The sequence below is a fragment of the Canis lupus genome, chromosome 3 (genome assembly GCF_003254725.2).
Source record: "Canis lupus dingo isolate Sandy chromosome 3, ASM325472v2, whole genome shotgun sequence".
NCBI classification, from domain to species: domain Eukaryota; kingdom Metazoa; phylum Chordata; class Mammalia; order Carnivora; family Canidae; genus Canis; species Canis lupus.
The window spans coordinates 9738696-9757459 of record NC_064245.1 but is presented as its reverse complement, the minus strand read 5'-3'; the positions used below and the strand labels follow the sequence as shown (position 1 = coordinate 9757459).

At 34.1% G+C, this 18764-nt stretch overlaps 1 long non-coding RNA gene across 1 annotated transcript; it reads left to right on the top strand.

The window, feature by feature from the left end:
- The first annotated feature begins 638 nt into the window (after positions 1-638).
- On the top strand, positions 639-18475 carry LOC112653410 (uncharacterized). The gene is made up of 3 exons (XR_003132161.3): positions 639-1659; positions 2085-2150; positions 18434-18475. It is a non-coding gene; the product is annotated as an uncharacterized LOC112653410 (long non-coding RNA).
- Positions 18476-18764: the final 289 nt, after the last annotated feature.

Below are 18764 nucleotides of genomic sequence, written 5' to 3'. Positions count from 1 at the left end.
TTGTGACCATGGTGTTTCTAAAAATCAAAATGAAGTATTCTTCTGTTTTTCTAATTCACTCATGTTTGTCATTTAAGTTCAACATCTGGACTCAAGTCCTCCTGTTATAGGCACTTCTAAGAACTACATAGCACTGGATGGAGTTGAAATTTTATGCTTATTAATTATTTAATTAGCCTCTCCTATTTAAAATTTAGGTATCGCGAAGGAAGACACTATGGTTTTTTGTTCATTTATCTACCAGCTATTGTATTCCCTGTAGCCACTCTAGTCCCTGACACAATCGGTATTAAAAAATGTTTGACAAATAAGGAAGTGAATAAATGAACTCCTCATGTGTCACTCACTCTCATTACATGTGCTCTAGGAGACCTTCACTTGTAGGCCATTTAAAATGCTTTCTAATCCAATTTATTTTGTCATAGTCCCCAAGAATATATATACATGATATAAGTTTATTAATTGTGTTTTTTTTCAGTTATTTAGAAGAAAAAATGAAATTGTAATGCCTTTTCCTATAGAAAAACATATGTGAGAAATTCATACAGTTCCTTATGGTAAACTATTATTGTATCATTATTTTAATCTAGGTAGCTGTGGTAAATGATATCATGGAACTAGTGGTCAGCAACAATGTCTTCTGATTTTGTTTGCTTTTGTTTCAAGTTTTTATTCAAATTCTAATTAGTTAACAAGTATAACATTAGTTTTAGGAGTAGAATCTAGTGATTCATCACTTACATATAACACTGAATCCTCATCACAATTGCCCTCCTCAATACCCATCATCCATTTAGCCAATCCCCTGCCCACCTCCTCTCTAGCAACCCTCAAATTGTTTTCTATGGTTAAAGGTCTCTTACGGTTTTCTTCTCTCTTTGTTTTTTTCTCTTCCCCTATGTTCATCTGTTTTGAATACTAAATTCCACATATGAGTGAAATCATATGGTATTTACCTTTCTCTGAGTGACTTAATTTGGCTATTGTTGATAATGCACCTATAAGCATCAGGGTGCATTTGTCTCTTCAAATCAATATTTTTATATCCTTTTGGTAAATACCTAGCAGTACATTTGCAGGGTCATAGGGGAGCTCTATTTTTAACTTTTTGAGGAATCTCCATACTGTTTTCCACATTGGCTGCACCAATTTGTGTTCCTACCAACAGTGTAAGAAGGTTCCTCTCTCAACATCCTCACCAACATATGTTGCTTCCCATGTTGTTAATTTTAGCCATTCTGACAGGTATAAGGTGATACTCCTTGTAGTTTTAATTTGCATTTCCCTGGTGATGGGTGTTGTTGAGCATTTTTTCATGTGTCTGTTAGCCATCTATATGTCTTCTTTGGAAAAATGTATATTCATATCTTCTGCCCATTTCTTAACTAGATTCTCTGATTCTTGGATGTTGAGTTTGATAAGTTTTTTTATAGATGTTGGATGCTTACTCCTTATCAGATATGTCATTTATAAATATCTTCTCTCATTCTAAAGGTTGCCTTTTAGTTTTGTAGCAATGATGTCTTTAAACTGCTTCAAAAATATGCAGACTTGGATATAAGAAATGAACCAAGAAAGAACTATCTTCTTACTAAATTTTGACTTCTTACCACACATTCTGAATAAAGCTGAAGAAAGCTACCAGTGGAGAGCATATCTGTAAGCTCCAAAATAAATTAGAATCTAGTAATTTTCAGTGTATCACCTCATTGGTTCTAAGATATTTATAGTTAGAGGTTACTGGTTATTTATCATTTTTGAATTTCAACTTACCAAAAATTTGTAAAATGAAAACAAATATATAATCATAATAAAGTTAACCTGTATTAGGGTAAAAAATTGAAAAGTCTATCTAAAATGATAAAGAACTGTGCAAATGAATTATTGTTATTTGGCACTAGGTTTTATGTACACACACATATACACACAACCTGGTATCTTTAAAAAAAATGTTTGCAATATGTCTTTCTTTACAAATAGGTCTCTTAATTCCTACTACAGATAATGCTTCATTCCACCTGTGAAAGTAGTATTACAGGTCACAGACTAATTCAAGAGACTTTATTTTCTTTTAATTTTAACAGAGCAGCATCTGGTCTTCTGGCAGAAAATTCAAACTATTTTGTTGGCAGCTACAGGATTATCCCTTGGTGAGTCTGTTAATGGGATGTTTGAGTTTTTGTGCACTCTTAACCACCATTACCCTGTGGTATATATTCTTTCCAGGTATTTTCTATGTTGGCTACCCATTGGATTTTTTTAAATTAGTTTTACTACTGAAAAAAAACCCTAGGCAATCATATTTTTTACTTTTTTGATCTGCAATTTTTCTTCTGCAATTTTATACCTCCATTTCTTCTCATAATACTATTGAGCTTTTCCCTGTTGGTTATATTTCTTAAGTTTTCTTCTATAATATTTGTAATTTAACTGTATAATGCAATTCTCTGTGAAATTTTCAGAAAAAATATAATAAGAAAAATATTAAAGAAAGATAATGTAGGCTCTCATGGAGGATAATGTTCTAGATTATTATTGCTATTATCATACACATTAATTTCTTCTGTATCTAATAAAGACATGAAATTATTTTGTTAATAAAAGATCTTATGTGGAAGTACAATAAATTAATATGAGGAAAATAAATGAAAAACATGGAAAGTTCCTAAGCCTGAGTTGAGGCTTTTTAAGAAAAGGATATGTAAATAAAATTATGACTTTTCAGAGTCTTGCTGTGGGATCCAGTTCCACGTTTGGATGTTTTAGGCCTTTTATTGCAATTGTTAGTTGTCTTAATCACACTAATTGGACTGAACATATATGATTATGACTCATACATGAGAGCTAAATAAATGGAATAATATATATTATTACAGTAATAGTTTAAAAATCATTTAATAATAATAATAAATTTTTAAAAATTTTTATTTATTTATGATAGTCAGAGAGAGAGAGAGAGAGGCAGAGACACAGGCATTGGGAGAAGCAGGCTCCATGCACCGGGAGCCCGACGTGGGATTCGATCCCGCGTCTCCAGGATCGCGCCCTGGGCCAAAGGCAGGCGCCAAACCGCTGCGTAATAATAATAATAATAATAATAATAATAGAACATTCATTAAGTTGCAACAATCTGTAAGGAGATAATCCTTTATGTGTTTCTTGCATTTCTTTGCTTCTTGAAAGCAGAGGTTATTTGTCTTTTGGTTCTTCATTATCTTCAAAAACCAAAGTTTGCGTATGAAACAGCCTTGAAAAATAGATATTATGTGTCCCTCCTGAGTAAAGGACTGGCTTGCGTTTTGTCCAATGCACTAAAGATCTTGTCTTTCCATAGGAATCCATTGCTTGCAATCAGTTAAAAAATGCTGGAGTTTCTTATGCCTGAGTACTTTAAACTGTTAACACAAATATACTAGATGTGCAGCATCCACCAGACCTCACCATGTCACCTGATGAGACTTCACTGGAAAGAAAATAATGGCATGTGCCATGGGTAATTAAGTTGTCTCTGACCCAGGAGTTTCTTCTCTTACACCAACGTCCGTAAAACAGACAGGAAAATTTGTTATCTTGCAAGCACATTTACTTTCTGACCTTTCACAGTTTATGACACACCCTGTAAAGTAGGTTCTAATATTACACACATTTTTAAATGAGTAAACTAAGGCACCATAAGCTCAGGTAGCTTTCCCAAGTTCATACATAGAGCAAAGAGAAGAGCAAGAACTAGAATTCAAATCAAGACAAGTAGCTTTCAAATGTGTCACTACATTGCTGATCACATTTACTTCTATTTTCTCTAGTGGATCATGATTCTAGATAACCTGACTATATATATTTACTTAACAAATGATCGTGACTATGAGATGAATTTTGACCTGAAACTTCATTACATAGAAATCTTAAAATATTCTTCCCAAGGAATGACAAAGTTCAGTTTCCAACTATGTTTTCATAATTTTTTTTTAAATTAGTTCCACTCTTTCGGCCTCTTCTTGAACATCTTGCAACTAACTGATAATATCTACTCTTCAGTGATCCAATATTCAATATTATTAATTTTAAGGAAGATTTGGTGCCTTCTTCTAAATAATAACACCTTCTTGTTATTCCTTGTTTTCATAATTCTTTTCTCTGAAACACTTCCCTCCATTCTCAGAAAGTTCTCTTACTGCTGTACCACTTTCTACAGGGGACATGTATTGATTTTGCCTTCCCCACACTGGTTACCCTTTCTTTGTATAATTATCACCTTGACTTTCTGTGCATGTAATATGAATAAACCACACCCTTCCCTCCTCCTTCAGGATGGGGTATATATCATCCACAACTCACCAGTGAGACTTCCATATTGCCTTCCCCATAGTGACTGGTTCAAAAGAACAAGGGTGAACCAAGTTTCATTAAAGATAGTGAGCATCAATCTTGAGATTTTGCTTGAACTACTGGCAGAAAAGCAAAACTCTGGTTGAGTTTGCTAGACTTTGCGAGTAAGCCTGTGTCTGCCAGTGGCCATTTTGATGTTGAGGAAATTTTCTTCTTGAGAATAAAGATAACACAGATCAAAGCAGGACCAAGATATAGAAAGTAAAATTTTCTGAAAATAGTGTTTAAGGACCTGAATCTAGCTATACTATGCTTTAACCTAGATATATCTCTGGACGTTTTAGTTTTGTCATACAATAATGCTCTCTCCACACGTTGTATTCTCCCTTAAGCCACTCTGATTTTGGAATATGGCTACTAACAACAATCTTCAAAATTTTTGTGCAATCCTATTTTCCTTTTTTCTAAAAATTATACATTTTCACTTGATTTATAATTTTTCTCACTTTATTTTATTGTTTTTTTTTAAAGATTTTATTTATTTATTCATGAGAGACAGAGAGAAAAAGAGGCAGATACATAGGCCTCCCCACAAGGAAGGCTCCCTGAAAGGAGCCTGATGTGAGAATCGATCCCGGGATCACTCACATCCTGGGTCAAAGGCAGATGTTCAACCACTGAGCCACCCAGGCATCCCAATTTTTCTCACTTTAGAATATTATAGTTCTATGAATTTTTTGGCTTTGATTTTAAAATATTATGTCCTCTTGGAACAAGAAAACCAGCAGAATTTTTCTAAATATTAAATATTATGTCCTCTTGGAACAAGAAAACCAGCAGAATTTTTTTAAGTATTTAATATTCAATCACAGGTTACAATAATATACAATATATCACAAATAAATAAATGATATAACAATAATTATGCAGGGCAGTAAACTGATGGAAGGGTAGTCCCTGTGTGAAATATGAATGAATGTGGTAAAATCCCACATTTATTCAGCATTTAACACATTGCTTTAAATAATAGTCTTGATCTTGCTGTTTTGAAAATATTAGATAAATTTATCGTATACTTAGTTTTGCATTAACAAACATGTTATGGTAACATATCAATATATTTGTTATAGGCTATTTCTTTTATTCAATTCCACAACAAAGATAAATATTATAATACTTCTCTACTTATCAATCCATTTTTTTTTTTCCTGGTGACCAGAAGTACTCATGCAGGTGATGTGCTTCTCATTTATCCTGAAAAATTACCTTTCAAATTTGGATAGCATAGCATCCTTGGACACTTCAGAAAGTAGCAAAAAGTTTCAAAAAGACTGTATACTTTCCCTCTTTTGGCTTATAGGCCTATTCTGCAAGATTAATGAGAAAGACACTAAGACCTCAATTTGGCATCCAAGATAAATGAGCCAAGTATTTCAATGAAGTCCAGAATACAGATCTTTAGTTGCCTAGTCCAGCATAGCTGTAACTGCAAAACAAATAGAGAAATAGTTTGAAATTGGTAGATCAAATAGAAATATCTCCACCTAAGCATTAAATCTTTTGCATTTTATGTATATTATCATATCTTTAAGGTATGCAGCCTAGGACAGAGTCAGAGCTGTCATACTGTATTACATGGTAGAAAGTAAAAATGGAGAAGATTCATTGATTTATTGGATCTTCAAGTATAGGAAGTATACTGCAACATGCCAGGCACTGTTTGGGGATGAAGTCTCAGTGGTTAAAAAGTTCTGACTCTGTTTTGAAAGATAATCTTCTTTTATATTTTTCTACCTTTATTATATCAAATGGAAAAAAAGGTCTATTCTCCTATTCAATTATTCCTGGTATGTAAGCCTAACTCAAAGACCTAGTTAACTAGGAAATCAAAGGGACCCTATAGGGCCTTGGATGTTCACATTAATATGTTCTAGAGTAGAGTAAAACTATAAACAATAATGTATAATCTTGTCTGAGTACAAAATCATATCAGAAACAAACATAGATACGAATCCAAACGAGCATTTTCAGCTCTGGCGTCTGCCCAGGTGAGCGCACAGCTAATCTCTCTGATGACAGAATGTTTTACCCTAGCCTTTGAGGATTCAAGGCTGCTTTTTGAAGGTGGGGTGGAAGGCACAATTTTTCTGCTTACTACATGGATTGGAGCAGAGTATGCGTAAATAAAGCAACACAGTAAACCCCAACGTCAGTTTTCAAGTACAAACAAAGACTTGCTCCAATCTCAGGCACCCAACCTTCCAAATGGTGCCAGTTATGCTCACCCTCCCTGCTGTGCTCTGAGGAGAGGCACCACAGGGATCAAAATTAAAACGCTTAATTACTTTATGCTTCAAATGCAAACTATCTGTGGAAAACAGCAGGCCAATCTTTTCTTCCTATCCACTCAACAGAAGGCTCTTTGGTCCCTGGACAACTCCACTAATCATTTGTGTTTAAATACTTTTCAACCGTCTTGCATTCTCCCTACAAACATCTTTCCCCTCTCTTGGAAAGGCCTATACACTTGGTTACTGTTTAACCACTTATCTATTGAAGTAAATGCCTGAGAATTAAGGCTCCCCAGAGCTGACTGATGAGCTTTCACATAGAGTAAGTGTTGTAACACATCTGGAAATAAAGGCTAAGGGGAAAAGGAGGCTAGAATGAGTTTTCAAAGGCACTTCTTGGAATTTGCAGAATTGCCATTATAAAATGAAGTGTTTTCATTAGAAGCAAATTTCTATGTCATTAATAACATTAAAATCCTAAGGAAATCTTGATCTTCTAGCAAGAGAATGACATTGGGATAGATGTCTTAAAGGCTTAAAATACACCACTGATAACTATAGAAAATGACTGAGAAAACCCTCCAAATATTTTTATAGATTTTTTTAATTTGCATATTTCAATTGCTCCTTATTCTTTTACCTCGGTTTAAAGTTAGCACACTGTTTTCTGAGGATTTCAACATTTATTTTGTAAGTTCTTTTATACTTACAGCAATGATTTGAGTCAGGAAATAGCAATTATCTCAGTTTTGCAAATAAGAAGTTATCTTGGCCCTCAGTTGAGATCACACAATTAATTAGTGCAGAACTGAAACTAGAATGCAGATTTTTAAAGATCCTAGCCTAAGACTTTTTCATTAGAGTGTGTGGCTTCTTGTAAATTTATTTATATAGTCATTATAAGAATATATATTACGTGGGATCCCTGGGTGGCGCAGCGGTTTGGCGCCTGCCTTTGGCCCAGGGCGCGATCCTGGAGACCCGGGATCGAATCCCACATCGGGCTCCCGGTGCATGGAGCCTGCTTCTCCCTCTGCCTGTGTCTCTGCCTCTCTCTCTCTCTGTGACTATCATAAATAAATAAAAAATTAAAAAAAAAAAAGAATATATATTACGTGCAACATTTCCCCTTTTCCTGGGGCTTGGGGAAAGACTTAGTTAATCTGAAAAGAATCTTATGGGGAAGAAAATTTGCTAAGATTAGAAAAAAGTATATGTGTAAATTGAGACACATTAACCACATACCATAATCACCAATACAACATAGTATATATGTGGGATAAGTCCCTGGTAGTTGGAAAGGCAAGACAAAAATGGAATGATGAGGAAATGTGGGAGACAATGTACTCCTTCAAAACTCCTGAACTTAACTTTCTTTTCCAAATTATCTCTGATCGCTTAATTTGTGGTGCCAAGGGTCAACAAAAAAGCACCAAAGATCACAGCACAAAGGTGAAGTGATTCACCCTGCTTTTAAAATCTTAGTACAGAACTCGAAAATCTTCTAATTAAAGAACCAAGATAGGCATCCACTCGACCTTTACTTTGACATCTTTAAATTTAAAGCAATTCAACTCACTCCCACACTCAGGTTAATTTTTACTAGAAGAAATGATTTTGACAGTTTCAGAAAATCAGGCTAAGCTCATATAAGGAAAAAACAGTAAAATTTTCTTTTACTGATAGATATATCCTCCAAGATAAGATTTCCTGAATGCTCTTAAGACTTGCCAGGATGTGCCAGAGTACAGTGTGCAACCAGGGGTTCAGAATTAGACATGGACTCAGAAATATGTGTATAACCCATCACCACCAAAGCCTATCCATACTGTAAATTGTCCATATGATCTTGAGGAATACTCAAACATCTCTGAAATTTGGTTGCTTCTTCTATAAATTTAGGGATTTTGGATGTTGGTAGTGGGCCAAATGGTAGCCTCCCAAAATCTATGCTGATCCCCAGAATCTGTGAATAATACCTTATTTAGAAAAAGGGTCTCTTTGGATGTAATTTACTTAAGGATTTTGAGATGAGATCTCCCTGGCATATCTGGTTGGACTCTAAATCTAATGACAAGTATCCTTAGAAATACAGGGGAGAGACACACAATAGAGGAATGGATTGTGTGACAATGGAAAGAAAAACCAGAGTGATAGGGTTACAAGCCGAGGAACACCATAAGCTGGAAGAGGCAAGGAGTGGATTGTCCCTTAGAGCCTTTGGCAGGAGTAAAACCCTGCTGACATCTTGATGTTGAACTTCTGGTCCCCAGAACTATAAGAAAATAAATTTCTGTTCTTAGTCAATGAGTTTATGGTAATTTGCTACAATAACCACAGGGAACTAATATAACATTAAATGAGATAATTGCAAAGAATGTACTTAGCAAAAGAAAATGTACTTAGCATATGACCTAGAATACAAAATATTTTTGGTAAACGAAAGTTGTTATGCAAAGGCTAAAAATTAAATAGAACCTAGAACCACTGCCAAAGTATGTGTGCTCTTGGAGGTTTTCTCCTATTGAGCACTTTCTATGTGTCAACTATACTTTATATAGTTTCTCCATCTAACTATGACAAAAGTAGATATTATGACTTCATTTGATAGACAAGGAACCTAATACCCAGAAAAGTGAAATAGCTTGTCCAAGATCTTGTAAAAAGGAGGATATCAAGAGTGAAACTCAGTCCTGTCTATGGGAAAAGTGTTTACTGTCTTTTTTCCATGCTGCTTTTGCAATATACATTGTGCTGGAGTGGTGAGGGGATTTGAGGGAGATACTAAGCTAAGACCAGCAGTTCTGGGTAATAACTTACTGCTGGTGGCACAGTGGAAAAATCATGGAATGAAACAATAGAATAGATACTTGGAGGTGTAGATAAAAATGAGAGTTAGAAAGAGACCAAATTTTAATCATTAGTCTATGTTCAAACTATGTCATTCTGTTCTATGCTCAAACATTTCCTAAACTAATTAATATTATTGATTGGAGGCAGGAAATGGGTGTACATAAATTGTATAGGATGTTTCACCATTGTCCCAAACAGAATTCTAAGATGGCCCTCAAGATTCCTGTCCCTTGGTGTACTTGCCTGTTTATAGCCCACCCTGGACTATGGGTGGGAACTGTGAATATGTTGGGATGTCATCCCTGTGATCACTGCACTTTTTATGGCAAAGGGAAATGGATTTTGCAGATGTGATTAAGGCCCCAAATCTGTTAATTTTTAGTTCATCGATAGATTATCCTTGGTTGACCTAATTAATTAGATAAAAGACCTTAAATGAGCAACTAGGTCCTTTCTGATGTTAGAAAGAGATTGTCTTGCTTCTCTTGAAGAAGGAAACAGGTATGTTGTGAATTGCCTTTGGAAAGGCCACATGGCATGGGATTGCAGGTGGCCTCTATGAGCTGAAGTCACCCCAGCCAATAGTCAGCTATAAAACATGTACCTCAACCCTACAAGGAAAAAGGGATTAATTTTGCCAACAACCTGAATAAGTTTAGAAGTAAATCCCTTCCTAATTGAGTGTACTGATATGCATGTAGCTTTGTGAGCTTGAGCAGAGGACTCAGTTTAGCTGTGCCTGGACTCCTGACACATAGCAACAGTGAAAGAATAAATGTGTGTTCAAGATGGAAAAGTAATTTTTTGTAACACAGCAATAATAAACTGATATAGACACCTCTCAAAAATCATTTTTTTTTGGTTTAAATATATAATTTATATGAAAGAAAATCAGCGCTGTGCTACAAACTAGTCTAGTCCTTGCTGGATTTACTGATCATGCTGGACACTTCGGTTTTGTCACTCTCTGTTTTGTACTCAGAAAATGTTCATCCTCTGATTTTATACCCTCACTATACAACCTTCCACCCACTAAATATATTATTAACATCTTCAACTGTGAGCCATGAAATCTGAATCCCACCCTTATATACACTTATGTACACACATTCACAAACACAGGCACATGCATGAACACATGTATCTACCTGAGCACACAGAGAGATATACATGAACTCAATCCATTGTGCTGTGTCTGTACACGCACAGTACACACACAAACATACTGTCATTGCAGCCTGATAACATGTGCTATGTCTTTTTTTACCTGCGTGAAAGCCAAGTCAGTCCTTATTTTATTCCTGTTACTCTTTAGTACTTAAAACACACTTATGGCCGAATGTACTCCTGCAGTTGTATAGTAATGTACTTTTAACATTTTTATCACGTCATAAAATATCATAGTGATGGTACTTTAATGTTCAACTACTGCATTATTAATAGGAGAGGTTTTGCCTTTCCAGAAGCATCCTGAATTTGTTGTGATCCACAGTCATTATAGGCCAATAAATATGATGTAGGTCAGATTGGAAATGCAAAGAATTTGGTGAACTCTGAATATATTAGGTGCACTTTGAACCATTTACTGCCATAAATGGTTACCCTATCTTGCAGTAAAAATAACAGATTTATTGGCAAAGGTTGTAATTTGTTAATTTCATATTTTAATTCTCCAAACCCATAGCTGAATACAGGATGACATAGTTTGAGCATAGACTAATGATTAAAAGTTCATCATGTTAATGTGATCCAAATAGCTTTTTATGTCTCATATAGATTAATTTGTCAAAGGGGATCAAAAATCCTTATTTCTCTGTATGAAATTAATATTTTGATGTATTTTTATATAATGGGTTAAAGTGTCACTGAATAAAAATGAAAAATTAGTTTTGACTTGCAAATATATTTTAAACAAGCAATTCATAAAGTAATGAAACACAAATACATACATGATACAAATAAAAATAATACAAATAGACTTATAGTACAAAAACTTTCCTAATCAATACATCAAATACTATTTGGAAATGTTATTAACAAAAGCCCAAGTGTAAATAACTAAAAACATTCATTAATTTATTATCAATTTAGAAAATATTTTCAAAGTTTACAGTAATAGGCTTTGTCATGGAAATAATGAAATGAAATACATACCTTCAACCTATCTGAAAGTATGTACCAGTATATTCAAAAACCTGCAAAATACATATGTATCACTGATCCAGTTGTTCTAATTTTCACCTGTAATTATAATTTCCAGAAGACAATGTAGCACAGTTACAAAATCCCAAAAGCAAAAAAGGGTGTGACAATTCAATCCAATCAATTTATTTAAAAAATTAATGATAATAATCTATTTTACATGGGACATAATTCAATACATACTGTCATTCTAGACAAAGATAATTCATTGGTAATATATAGGTGAATGTATTTTTAAATATAAATACTCATAATGGGGACGCCTGGGTGGCTCAGCGGTTGGGCATATGCCTTCTGCCCAGGGTGTGATGCTGGAGACCCTGGATTAAGTCCCAGTTGGACTCCCTGCTTGGAGCTTGCTTCTCTGTCTGCTTGTGTCTCTGCCTCTCTCTTTGTATTGTCTCTCATGAATAAATAAATAAAATATTTTTTAAAAATAAATAATAAAAATAAATAGATACTCATAATGACACTTTGCTACATGATTTTATGCTCAATTCAGTTCTACATTTTCCATTTTTAAAATTCATCTTCATTTTATCTAAGTATAAATGTAATACATGTTTTCTGTAGAAAACTGAATATACAGCTCCAAATAGAAAACAAAACAAAACAAAAAAAAAACCTCTTGATATTTTAATTCTAAATGACCTTTGCACTATGAAATTCATAAATACTTTTCTACTGATTTGAAAATATTTTCTTTTAAATTCTAGCATTGGGTATGTCATATCAAAAATGACACCTGGGTGTTTTAAAAAATATCCTATAGCCTCTGTAGGTAGAAACATTTTGAAATCCTGCTTCTTGGCCTGCTCAGGTAAATATTTGTCTAGAGAATAAATACAGGCATTTTTATCTATGATTTACTGACTCTTTTTCAAACTCTTCAAAGGATTATAGCTGTGGCTCATATTTCATAATAGATTGAATGTAGAATTTGATCTCATCTTTCTATTATCTCTAGAACCTTATCACATTTTAAATTTGAGGTGAGAGATTTTTTTTGTAATTTTAGTTTTTTTTCTAATTTCCCATATGTCATTATTATTAGACTTATAGGAAGAGAATTTGAGAATTATATTCAAAATTTACCTTGATCAATTAATCCTTGACAAAAGAGGCAAGGATATGCAATGGGAAAAAGACAGTCTCTTCAACAAACAGTGTTGGGAAAACTGGGCAGAAAAATGCAAAAGAATGAAACTGTACTACTTTCTTACCATACACAAAAATAAATGCCAAATGGATTAGGGACCTAAATGTGAGACTTGAGGCCATAAAAAATCTGGAAGAGAGCACAGGCAGTAATTTCTCTGACATCAGCTGTAGCAACATTTTTCTAGGCATGCCTCCTGAAGCAAGGGAAATAAAAGCAACAATAAACTATTGGGACTACATCAAAGTAAAAAACTGCACAGCAAAGGAAAACAATCAACAAAACAAAAGACAACCTACTGAATGGGAGAAGATATTTGCAAATGAAACATCTAATAAAGGGTTAGTATCCAAAATATATAAAAATTTTATAAAACTCAACACTCAAAAAACAACCAATTTTAAAAATGGGCAGAAGACATGAACAGGTATTTCTGCATGAAGACAAACAGGTGGCCAGTGTGTACATGAAAAGTTGCTCAACATCACTGATCATCAGGGAAATGCAAATCAAAACCACAATCAGATACCACCTCACTCCTGAAGAATGGCTAAAATAAAAAAAAAAAAACAAGGAATAATTGTAACAAGGATGCGGAGAAAGGAGGAATGCTCTTGCACTGTTGGTGGGAATGCAAAGTGGAGCTGCCACTCTGGAAAACAGTATGGAAATTCCTCAAAAAACTAAAAATAGGGGATCCCTGGGTGGCGCAGCGGTTTAGCGCCTGCCTTTGGCCCAGGGCGCGATCCTGGAGACCCGGGATCGAATCCCACATCCGGCTCCCGGTGCATGGAGCCTGCTTCTCCCTCTGCCTATGTCTCTGCCTCTCTCTCTCTCTCTCTCTGTGACTATCATAAATAAATAAATTAATTAAAAAACAAAAAACTAAAAACTAAAAATAGAACTACTCTACGACTTAGTAATTGCACTCGTGGGTGTTTACCCAAAGAATATAAAAACCTAATTCAGAAGGCTATATGCACTCTTATGTCTATTTAAGCATTATTTACAAGAGCCAAATTATAGAAGCAGCCCAAATGCCCATTGATAATTGAATAAAGAGATATGATATATGTATGTATGTTTATGCATATGTATGTATATGTACATATGTATGTGTGTATGTATGTATACACTGATATATACAATGGTATATTATCTAGCCATAAAAAAGAATGAAATCTTGCCATTTGCAACGACATGGACATAACTAAAGTACAATGCTAAGAGAAATAAGTCAGTGAGAGAAAGAAAAATACCATATGATTTCATTCATATGTGGAATTAAGAAACAAAATAAATTAACAAAGGAAAAACAGAGTGAGAAAAATCCAAAAAATGGACTCTTAAATAGAGAACAAACTGATGGTTACCAGATGCGAAATGGGTGGGGAAATGGATGATTTAGGCGGTGCAGATTAAGAGTACACTTATCATGATGAGCACTGGGTAATGTATACAAGTATTGAATCGCTATAGTATACACCTGAAACTAACATAACACTGTATTTAATTATACTGGAATTATAATTAAAAACTCAATTAAAAAATTGACCTTGAGAGCTTTCCAGTGTGGAATTACTTCTCCCTTCCTACATCTTTTCTATTCCCTTCCTGGATTCTCTTTCTTCTTTTTCCTTCCCTCCCTCTTCCTTTTTTATGCATTCAACCAGTATGTATTCCACATATACCATGTGCAAAACACTGTGCTGGACACAAGGGATATAATTGTGAGCAAATAGCTTTGTTTCTGTCCTCCCAAAGCTTAGAATCAAGGAGTTGAAATACTTCAAATAAGTATTTACAATAAATCACGGTAAGTGATACAATAAAGAAATAACACAGGTTTAGGGAAATGCCCAGCAGCAACCCCTAACACAGTTGTGGGCAAGGAATATAGCTCAGGGAAAAGTTTCTAGATGAAGTGGCAATTAGTCTGAGACCTAATCATTAAATATTAGACAGGTAGTATCTCCACTCTACAAGAATGGAGGCAGTTATTTACCTACTTCAGTAGACTGTTGGACCCACCAAATGCCTGGCATACAGATGGTGTTTAATAAATATTTAATTAATGAATGCAGACATCTATCAATAAGTTAATAGTGTATTGGTGAAATACAATTTGATACCTCAGTTTTTAAATTAAACAATTAAAAAATAGCATGGATTTCAAGAAATATTAATACCCCCATATCTTCACTGCTAATCTTAGATTCCCTATTTTCTTTTTATTTTTTTTAAGATTTTATTTATTCATGAGAGACACACACAGAGAGAGAGAGAGAGGGGCAGAGACATAGGCAGAGGGAGAAGCAGGCTCCATGCATGGAGCCTGATGTGGGACTCGAGCCCAGGACTCCCGGATCACGTGCTGAGCCAAAGGCAGGTGCTCAACTGCTGAGCCACCCAGACATCCTGCTATTTTCATTTTGTATACTTGTTATGTTTCTACTCTTTCTGTTCATTTTCAATGTTTTGGCTCTATTAGTCAAATCAGTATACATTTGATTTTAATCTTCTGCCAATATAATTTATCAAAGCTCCAATACCTATTCAGAGTTTAATGACTTAATTTTGGGTATAATCTTATACAACAATATGAATTTGTAAATCTTCTGAGTTAATTTTTGCCCTTTACTTTTGTTCATAGGGCAATTAGTCCAATAAAAGTCAGCAAAAAGATACAAGGAAACTGCCAAAATGTGTGGAGTATTAAATAATACCTTGGATATTGTTTTTAAAAACCTGAGTATTAAGTTCTGCATGCATATGGAATGTACACAAATTTATGCTGCTTTCAGTAGAGACCATTTAATTAAAGAAGAATGAAAATAATTTAAAAACTTATTCAAAATTCATTTGGTAATGTGGGGATATAATACACATTAAGTCACTAGACTCATAAATTCATAAATAAAGGAAGTAAGTTAGAAAATAGCCGTGCTAATTTGATATAAAACACTGAGTCAACGGGGCATCTACAAATGTCATTCAAAGTAGGAATATAGTTAAGAAAATGAGCTTTAAGATCTCATTAGGAACTGAGCCCAACAAAATCTCATAAGTTTTTAGTGCTTAGGGTGAGTATTGGAAATTTATTTATATTAGTTCAAATTGGTCTTGAGTATCTCATTTTCTTGTTATTACATATTCCCAATTATCTGAGTATTTAAATGCAGGAAAAGGAACAATAAAGCATGCTAAAGGTGGAATTGGTCATAATTACATAAATACTATCATACATTGTTTTTGGAAACCAAATAAGTTTTGAGAATCTCAGAGGCAAAACTCTACAGTGTATATCAAAATTTGAAGAAGAGGAAATTTAATTTAGTTTCCTCCAAAACCAAGCCTGATTTTTCAAGAGAAACAAATTTATTTTTCAAAATACCAAATATGGCGCACGCACACGCGCGCACACACACACACACACACACACACCTATACAAAATAAATGGGACATCATATTTTAGAAAATCAAAATATGTCCTAAATTATACTTTCGTTTTAACAAATTGTTTGATCACAGTAGGACTTTTCAGGAAGGGATTTATGGTGAACTTGTGAAGTTTACCAGTTCTAATTTTTGTGCTATTGTAATTTAAATGGGATACTGAACTGTAATAGCTCAATTTAGAGAACATGAGTTTTCTAACTACCTTACCTGAAAATAGTGTATTAAATACAAGGCAGAAATATTCAAATAAATCAGTGTTCCTAATACTCTTATTTGTATCATTTGGTAAAATTCACAGGATGTGGTACCCTGAATAGAAATGCAAAAAGAATGGAAAGATACATAGAGGCATATTACAATCTATTAAAAATTTTGTTTTACGAAAAAAATGTACAACTTTAAATATAGTTTTCACTTGTAGAGAAGAGTGTATAGTGTAGAAGAAACAAATGAGAAGAGGAGGTAAAGAAAACAGGTATTGGGAGGCTATATTGGGGTAATACCCTAGATTATTTGTTATCAAATATATTTTCAGAGATTCTCTCGCAAAGAAGTCAGAAACAGGGTTCTATGCTCTAAATGAAAGGATTTTTCCAATATAATATTTTGGAATCCTAGTACAGCCGTCATAGAACAAGGGATAGTTAAGTAATCCATGGTTTAGAATATGTACACTGATGTGTACAGAAGGGAAGGACAGGAGGAAGCAAGATTAGAAATTTGAATTGATCTGACACCATGTGGTCCAATTATCCCTACATGAGAAGGGCAAGGGAAATAGAGCTTTTGGGTTTTGCTTGGATGGAGGAGTAGCAAACTAAGGCAATTTCAGTTTAAAATTTTGCTCAATTGTAAAAAAAAAATACAGTGTGTTATTTTGGTAATTTATTATTTAAATGGTGGTATATTTGTTTCATTTAATAATATTAAAAAGCAACTTTCTGTACATAGATTAAAACCTTGAACTTGAAGACTGAGGAAGTTGGTTTTCAAATGAAGCTCAATTTATGAAAAATGTTCTTAAAAATATTCCTGGGTTTTAATTTATGAATGTCATATTTTTTTTCTGTGGATCTCAATTCTTCAAGCTCATTCCAGTTTTTCATTTAAAAATCTTACACATTTAATTAGTGACTGTATGTTGAAATTTTAGATGATACTAATATGTAGTTTATATATACTTTATATTTATATATATATACTTTAGACTTAATATCCAATAAATAATAGAAAAATTGCCAAAAACCCATCATTTGGAATATCAGTTGGTGATTCTGAGGGAATTAAAACTGAGTATATTGAATATTGTCATTTAGCTATATTGGTGAGATTGTGTAGAATTTTGGGGGCATAGATTTATTTTTTAATTTTTGGAGGGACATGGGTTTATAATAAACCGAGTTATGTATTCTACTTTTATATAACAATTTATGTCAAATAACTAAAAAAATTATTGGAGTAATGCTTATTTATTTATTTATTTATTTATTTATTTATTTATTAAGATTTTATTGATTCATGAGAGACAGAGAGAGGCAAAGACATAGGCAGAGGGAGAAGCAGGCTCCCTCGGGGAGCCTGGTATGGGACGTGATCTCAGGACCTTGGGATCACAACTTGAGCTAAAGGCAGAGACTCAACTACTGAGCCACCCAGGGGCCCCTGGAGTAATGCTTTAAAAGAAACGATAGCTTTCTGTCTAGTCAATTTTTCCTCCAGAAAGAATGATAAAGTTACTAGATTACAGAAATAGAGCTACAACATTTAGCTAATTAGACAATGTTAAAAATCTGCTTCTGGGATCCCTGGGTGGCGCAGCAGTTTGGCGCCTGCCTTGGGCCCAGGGCGCGATCCTGGAGACCTAGGATCGAATCCCACGTCAGGCTCCCAGTGCATGGAGCCTGCTTCTCCCTCTGCCTGTGTCTCTGCCTCTCTCTCTCTCTGTGTGTGACTATCATAAATAAAAAATAAAAAAAAAATTTAAAAAAAAAACTGCTTCTAAATAATGATTCAGTAATATAGATGAGGAAATACAAATGCCAGTTTTACTATTTAGGAAACAACCTTAAATCTTGAAATTACACATTTTAGCTACTTCTCTATTATCACTGAATTTAAAATTATATGAATTGTCTTTTACAGATGCCTTGATTTGATAGCATCACAAAAGCATGCATCTATAAGGCAAGTTTACACATTACCTTTTCTAGTGCCTAAGGATTATAGCATGCTCTAGTAAATATTAGGAACTCCCTCCTCTGGATATAGTGCCTCGTTCTATATTCAACATGTTGTCTGGAATGCATAATCCTCCCCATCTTGCAGGTCAGAGCAACCTTCTATAAAAGTCTACCCGAAACAATTATTCTGGGAGTTAAGTTGACTTTGCAGAGTTACCTAAACAAAGTTCTCTTTTGGAGGTTCTGTGTTATTATTTTCTTAAACAAGATGGAGTTTTGACTTACATTTCTAT